Raw genomic sequence first — 8,197 nt, 5'->3', positions numbered from 1 at the left:
TAACCGTACTAAATTTTTGGTCAAGCAACGATTCTGGTGGCCACTTATGGCTCGCGACATTTACAGTTTTGTTTTGGCTTGCTCGGTTTGTGCCACTGGTAAGACTTCCAATCGACCCCCTGATAGGTTACTTCAACCGCTGCCGGTCCCTTCGAGACCCTGGTCCCATATCGCACTAGATTATATTACCGCCCTCCCACCCTCTCAGGGCAACACGGTAGTTTTGACTGTGGTGGATCGGTTCTCGAAGGCGGCCCACTTTATTCCCTTGCCCAAATTACCCTCAAAATTGTAAATTCTACTTCTTGTTACAAGTATGGAAGAACCATCACTTCTACCACAAAAGACTGCTTTTTAAGTTATCTTCCTGATGTATCCAAATTCCTTAGCATATCCAAAACCTCAGAACAACTTGATGATGTAACAGAAACTATGGACTCTATCTTTTCTAGCACTTTAAATACAGTTGCTCCTTTACGCTTAAGGAAGGTTAAGGAAAACAGATTGACACCATGGTATAATGAGCATACTCGCACCCTAAAGAGAGCAGGCCGAAAAATGGAGCGCAGCTGGAGGAAGACAAAACTAGAGGTATTTCGTATTGCTTGGCGGGAAAGTAACCTTTCCTACAGAAAAGCATTAAAACTGCTAGATCCGATTACTTTTCTTCTCTTTTAGACGAAAACAAACATAACCCCAGGTATTTATTAAATACAGTGGCTAAATTAACGAAAAATAAAGCCTCAACAAGTGTTGACATTTCCCAACACCACAGCAGTAATTACTTTATGAAGTACTTTACTTCTAAAATCGATACTATTAGAGATAAAATTGCAACCATTCAGCCGGCAGCTACAGTATCGCATCAGACAGTGCACTATAGACCCCATAAGGAACAGTTCCACTCATTCTCTACTATAGGAGAGGAAGAATTGTATAAACTTGTTAAATCATCTAAACCAACAACATGTATGTTAGACCCTATACCATCTAAGCTCCTAAAAGAGGTGCTTCCAGAAGTCATAGATCCTCTTCTGACTATTATTAATTCCTAATTGTCATTAGGATATGTCCCCAAAACCTTCAAACTGGCTGTTATTAAGCCTCTCATCAAAAAACCACAACTTGACCCCAAAGAACTTGTTAATTATAGACCAATCTCGAATCTACCTTTTCTGTCCAAGATACTAGAAAAGGTGGTATCCTCACAATTATATTCCTTCTTAGAGAAAAATGGTATATGTGAGGATTTCCAGTCAGGATTTAGACCGTATCATAGTACTGAGACTGCTCTCCTTAGAGTTACAAATGATCTGCTCTTATCATCAGTTCGTGGGTGTATCTCTCTTAGGATCTTAGTGCTGCGTTTGACACAATTGACCACAACATTCTTTTGCATAGACTTGAACACTTTGTTGGCATTAATGAAAGTGCATTAGCATGGTTTAAATCATACTTATATGGCCGCCATCAGTTCGTAGCAGTGAATGAAGAAGTATCATATCGATCACAAGTGCAGTATGGAGTACCTCAAGGCTCAGTACTAGGGCCGCTACTCTTCACGCTTTATATGTTACCCTTGGGAGATATCATCAGGAAACATGGTGTTAGCTTTCACTGTTATGCTGATGATACTCAGCTCTATATTTCTTCGCGGCCCGGTGAAACACAACAATTTGAAAAACTAATGAAATGCATAGTCGATATAAAAACTGGATGACGAGTAATTTCGTACTGCTAAATTCTGAAAAAACAGAGGTGTTAATTATAGGACCTAAAAACTCTGCATGTAATAACCTAGAACACTGTCTAAGACTTGATGGCTGCTCTGTCAATTCTTCGTCATCAGTTAGGAACCTAGGTGTGCTATTTGATCGCAATCTTTCCTTAGAAAGCCACGTTTCTAGCATTTGTAAAACTGCATTTTTCCATCTCAAAAATATATGTAAATTATGGCCTATGCTCTCAATGTCAAATGCAGAAATGTTAATCCATGCATTTATGACCTCAAGGTTAGATTATTTTAATGCTTTATTGGGTGGCTGTTCTGCACACTTAGTAAACAAACTACAGCTAGTCCAAAATGCAGCAGCAAGAGTTCTTACTAGAACCAGGAAGTATGACCATATTAGCCCGGTCCTGTCAACACTGCACTGGCTCCCTATCAAGCATCGAATAGATTTTAAAATATTGCTTATTACTTATAAAGCCCTGAATGGTTTAGCACCTCAGTATTTGAACGAGCTCCTTTTACATTATAATCCTCTACATCCGCTACGTTCTCAAAACTCAGGCAATTTGATAATACCTAGAATATCAAAATCAACTGCGGGCGGCAGATCCTTTTCCTATTTGGCGCCTAAACTCTGGAATAACCTACCTAACATTGTTTGGGAGGCAGACACACTCTTGCAGTTTAAATCTAGATTAAAGACCCATCTCTTTAACCTGGCATACACATAACATACTAATATGCTTTTATTATCCAGATCCGTTAAAGGATTTTTAGGCTGCATTAATTAGGTAAACCGGAACCGGAAACACTTCCCATAACAACCTATGTACTTGCTACATCATTAGAAGAATGGCATCTACGCTAATATTTGTCTGTTTCTCTCTTATTCCGAGGTCACCGTAGCCACCAGATCCAGTCTGTGTCCAGATCAGAGGGTCACTGCAGTCACCCGGATCCAGTACGTATCCAGACCAGATGGTGGATCAGCACCTAGAAAGGACCTCTACATCCCTGAAAGACAGTGGAGACCAGGACAACTAGAGCCCCAGATACAGATCCCCTGTAAAGACCTTGTCTCAGAGGAGCACCAGGACAAGACCACAGGAAACAGATGATTCTTCTGCACAATCTGACTTTGCTGCAGCCTGGAATTGAACTACTGGTTTCGTCTGGTCAGAGGAGAACTGGCCCCCAACTGAGCCTGGTTTCTCCCAAGGTTTTTTTCTCCATTCTGTCACCGATGGAGTTTCGGTTCCTTGCCGCTGTCGCCTCTGGCTTGCTTAGTTGGGGACACTTCATCTACAGCGATATCGTTGACTTGATTGCAAATAAATGCACAGACACTATTTAACTGAACAGAGATGACATCACTGAATTCAATGATGAACTGCCTTTAACTATCATTTTGCATTATTGACACTGTTTTCCTAATGAATGTTGTTCAGTTGCTTTGATTTTGTTTTATTTTGTTTAGAGCGCTATATAAATAAAGGTGACTTGACTGTCCTTCATACGTCGTGACACTCTTACCCTAATGTTACCCTTTTTAATTTTTGTTTGAATAATAATGTAGTGGATGCTTTGAGAGCTGTGAATCCAAATCTTAAACCATTTTCCTGGTTCAAAGATAATGGGACTTCCAAATCGAGAATTGATTATTGGTTAACCTCAGCTAACCTAACCGACTTTATCAAAGATATTTCAATATCTGCAGCTCCTCTAACTGATCACTGTTGTATCTCTATATCATTCAACTCGGGCAAAAGAGAATGAATCTTTTAACAAGGGTTATTGGAATCACATAACAAGGGTTATTGGAATCACATAACAAGGGTTATTGGAAATTCAATGCTGATTTATTAAAACACAAAAACTTTTGCTCACAAATTAAATCCATAATTAATGATATAGCATTGCATAAGGACCTAATCTCATTCATAAGTAAATGGGAATATTTAAAACACAAGATTCGGGAATTCTCTATACAATTTAGTAAAAACTTAAGTAAGGCCAGAACACAAATGGAGTTAGAATTAACAAGAGAATTAAAGTATTTATGTAATAAAAGTGAAATGGACAAATGAAGCTAAATTACAAATTTTATCCTTGCAATCCAAAATTGATGATTAATATACTCAAAAAGCTAAAGGAGCATATGTAAGATCTAGAGCAAGATGGATAGAGAAAGGGGAAAAAAGTAATAATTATTTTTGCAGCCTTGAAAAAAGGCGACAGGAGAAAAATGCCATAAATTCTCTTTATGTGAACGGTGTTATAAGTACCTGCCCTAAGATGATTTCCTCAGAGATTTTTCAATTCTATAGTTCTTTATATAGCTCATTCTTTTCTGTATCAGACTGTAATATTCTCTTTGATAATATACACACTAGCATACCACAGTTAGACCAGGAATTCAAAGACTTGCGTGAGGCTGAAATCAAGATAGAGGAATTAGATAAAGCAATAGATAAATTATCTTCAGGAAAATCTCCAGGCCCTGATGGCCTTACTTCCAAATTTTATAAATTCTTTAGGGAAGATTTGAGGGAACTATTATTTCAAGCCTTTCTCGAATATATCCAAAATAATTCACTATCTTCAACTATGAAACAAGGTCTAATTACTCTTATCCCCAAACCGGGTAAAGATGCATGACATATAGATAATCTTCGCCCATCACTTTACTCAACTGTGATTATAAAATTCTAGCGCATATATTTTCCAGTAGGCTCAAGAAAAATATAAATCAAATAATTAGTGAATCACAGTCTGGTTTTATAAAAGGTAGGTCAATACATAATAACATCAGATTGGTTTTAGATATTTTAGATTATCGTGAATATATTGAGGATGATGGCTATATTCTCTTTTTAGATTTTAAAAAGGCATTTGACATGATCGAACATAATTTCATATTTAACTCCCTCGAAAGATTTGGTTTTGGCATGAAATTTATTTCTTTTATAAAAATGTTATATAAAGACATCAATAGATCTATATCCCTTTCATTTGGAACATCCCAGAGATTCAACATTTCACGAGGAATAAGACAAGGATGTCCCATTTCCCCTTTTCTATTTATCTTGGCAGTAGAAATGCTTGCTATCTTGATAGATAAAAATAGCAACTTTGATAGACTCAGTGTATTTGGAAGAAAAATTGGTATAAGTCAATTAGCTGATGATACAGTGATCTTTTTAAAGGACCAATCTCAGATTAATAAAGCCATTCAACTAGTTATTCCAAAGCATCAGGCCTACACTTAAATTTGAACAAGTGTGAGTTACTTGCAATTCATGGCGGCGAATTAGACTCTTTATGTAACATACCCATAAAAACATGTGTAAAATATTTGGGGATAACTATTACTAGACATAGTAATCAAAGTGTTCAAGAAAATTTTGTTAAAAATCTTTCAAAAGCAATTCTCAATAACTGGCTACAAAGAGATATCTCAATATTTGGAAGAGTCTTATTGACTAAAATGGGATTACTCTCCATGTTCGTTTATCCAGCCTCCTCCTTAGCTATCCCACCTCATTTACTAAAAGAATGTAATATTGCATTGTTTAACTTTATCTGGAAAAATAAGCATCACTATATTAACAGAAATGATTTAGTTCACAGTTATGAAGAAGGGGGATTAAATGTTATTGACTTAGAAATAATGAATAGTGTTTTGAAAACTCAGTGGTTAAGATCATTTCTTTGTAATACAAACTGCTTATGGTTCATCATATCTTCTTCAATATTTAGGAAAGTAGGTGGCTGGGAATTTTTGATTAGATGTGACTTTAATATATCCAAATTACCTCTTAAATTGTCTGCATTCCACCAACAAGTTCTCCTATGTTGGAAATTAGCATTTTCTCACAATTTTAGTCCACACAAAACTTGTATTTGGAACAATCGTTTTATTTTGCACCATATCAAATCTTTATTTTATGAAAACTGGTTTCAATATAATATTCTTTCCCTATTGGACATGACAGACAGTTATGGAAATGTTCTCAATTACAATGATTTCTGTTTAAAACATGGATTTGCATGTCATCCTAAAGAGTTTTACAGTGTTGTAAATGCCATACCAAAAAACATGGTATTATTAGTAACAGGGATTCTTTCACATTACTCTGTAACATTCTCTCTTCCATCTCCTTGTCTGGGTGAACTGTTTATTAGAGATTATAAATGTAATAACAAATATATTAGAAGTGTCTTCATTAATAAACTTTATCCAAATAGAATTAAACAATATTATGTTTTAAAGAATTTAACCCTAAAGAGGTGAAAGAAATGAGAATGAATTATCTTACCTTTCCAAGTCTCCCTAAAGTGAAATAACTTCATTTTGAAATAATAAATGATATATACCCATCTAAAGAACTTCTCAAATCAAAATTTGATATTAGAAAAAACTCTTGTCAATTCTGTGATATTGATTTTGAAACCACTAAACATATATTTTTTAATTGTAATTACTCAAAGTTGTTTTGGGCTCAATTGTGCAGTAAAATGTCATGTGTAATTACATGAGTAAATCCCCTTGAATACAAACAAAGTTAGGTGTGCTTAAGAAAGACTACTCACAACATTACTTGGTTAACAACCTTTTTGATGTTGCTAAACACTTTATTCATAAATGCAGATTTCTGAAAACCCCTCCATCCTTTCCTCACTTTTCTAATGAACTTAAATTTTTTGCTGTTTTTCTTGATGCTCTTTCAAATGAAAAGCTACTGCTTCTTAAGTGAACTAAGTGCCCAATAACTCCTTGCTACCCCTTGTAAGAAATTAGCTATCTATAATTGCTCTTTAATTTTTATTTTATTGTAATGTTTTTTTTTATTATTATTATTATTTATTATTTTTTTATTCCTTATTGCTATTCGTGATTATGCATTTAATGTATTACATCACTATTACTTATTGTATTTGCAACTATGTCTGCCTCGGAGAATTGTTAATATTGTTTATTCAGTACCTATTTTGTATGTACATTTGTTTGTTTTCTAATAAATAAATATAAAAAAAAATGAAACCCTGCCCCCCTGGTGTGAACGGGACTTTTATTTTAGCTTCCGGGCGTAGTGACGTCATAGACCCGCGACGCACTTCTACTGCTCTCTTGTGATCCAGCTGAAGAAAGGTTTGTTTGTGTTCATTTAAAGTCGATGGAAACGGTTCAAGACTTATTTATACACGATTAACGCTTTATCAAACAGTGAATGTTATTTCTGTGAGTAAAGCGCATCCGTACAGAAAAGGTGCGTCTCATGTTGCTCCCTATGGAGAATACTGAGTGTCTGGACGCGCGAGAGTAGAAGCGGAGCAGCGTTTGTAGCAAAAGCAGAGGAGTAGCGTTGACTCGGTCACGTTTGTCAGGTGTTCTCTGACAGCCGTCGCTCGTGCGCTTTGGTTCATGATAAGGGCTGATTCATACTCTGCTGTGACGCGGCGTGTTCTCCTCTGCTCCTCTGGTCTTCGACACAGCAAAGAGTACCCTAGTACCCACATGATCCGCAAGCCCAATATTGACAATAAATGTTACATTTAAAACAAATACAAAGAAACCGTTTTTTTACCCTATTCATGAAAAAACTTTTCTTGCCCTCTTTGCAAAAAAAGCTGTGATTTTTCCACGACTGGCTTTCATAGTTAAGAAAGATAAAATCCTTTTTGATAGACCTGATAATTATTTTAGTATAATCATATCAATTAAAAACGTAACGTTAAAAGGTGTAATAGTGTATTTTTTTTATTATTTTTTATAGTGTATAATTAGCAGCTAGCTATAGCAACAGATCTAGATTCATCTCACTCCAGTCTAACTTTAAACTAAATTATTTTACAGGTAATTTATTACACATTGTCATAGGCCTATACATACTGTGGATTATTAAGGCTAAATTTTACTTAACACTCTTGCTAAATGGGGTAAGCACACTTACTTTCTCATTTCAGGTGTGTATGTTCTTCTAAGAAGTAATGATTTGTAATACACCGATTTAGACACTGACAGGCAGACCAATTGCTTTAACCGTTCATTATAATGAACCGGCTCAAAGGAGTCATTAATTCACAAATCAGACTTTAGCGGATGTGTTGTGTGGGAATCCTGGCTGTTAGGACATCGCGAAAGATTTGTCAACACGCACACACAAAACACCTCATAACTGTATAGATTATTTATTTATTTATTTTTATATGGTGCTGAATAATTTTTGGTCCCAATTTTATTATTATTATCATTATAAATATTATTATTAATCAATTTCACTAGTGGTCCACTGTATGAAGAATTTTTGGGATAGAATATGTCGCAGTTCACTTTATTTTGCTATACTCACCTGCATAAATGTATTATAGTGTCCTGCACCTACCGTAAAAATATATCTGGTGTCTGAATAATTGCTGGTTTGACTGTGCATTAATTCTTGTTAAAACTACAAAGTAATTCAG

Source organism: Carassius carassius, chromosome 25 (assembly GCF_963082965.1).
Source record: "Carassius carassius chromosome 25, fCarCar2.1, whole genome shotgun sequence".
NCBI lineage: Eukaryota > Metazoa > Chordata > Actinopteri > Cypriniformes > Cyprinidae > Carassius > Carassius carassius.
This window is presented reverse-complemented; position numbering follows the sequence as displayed.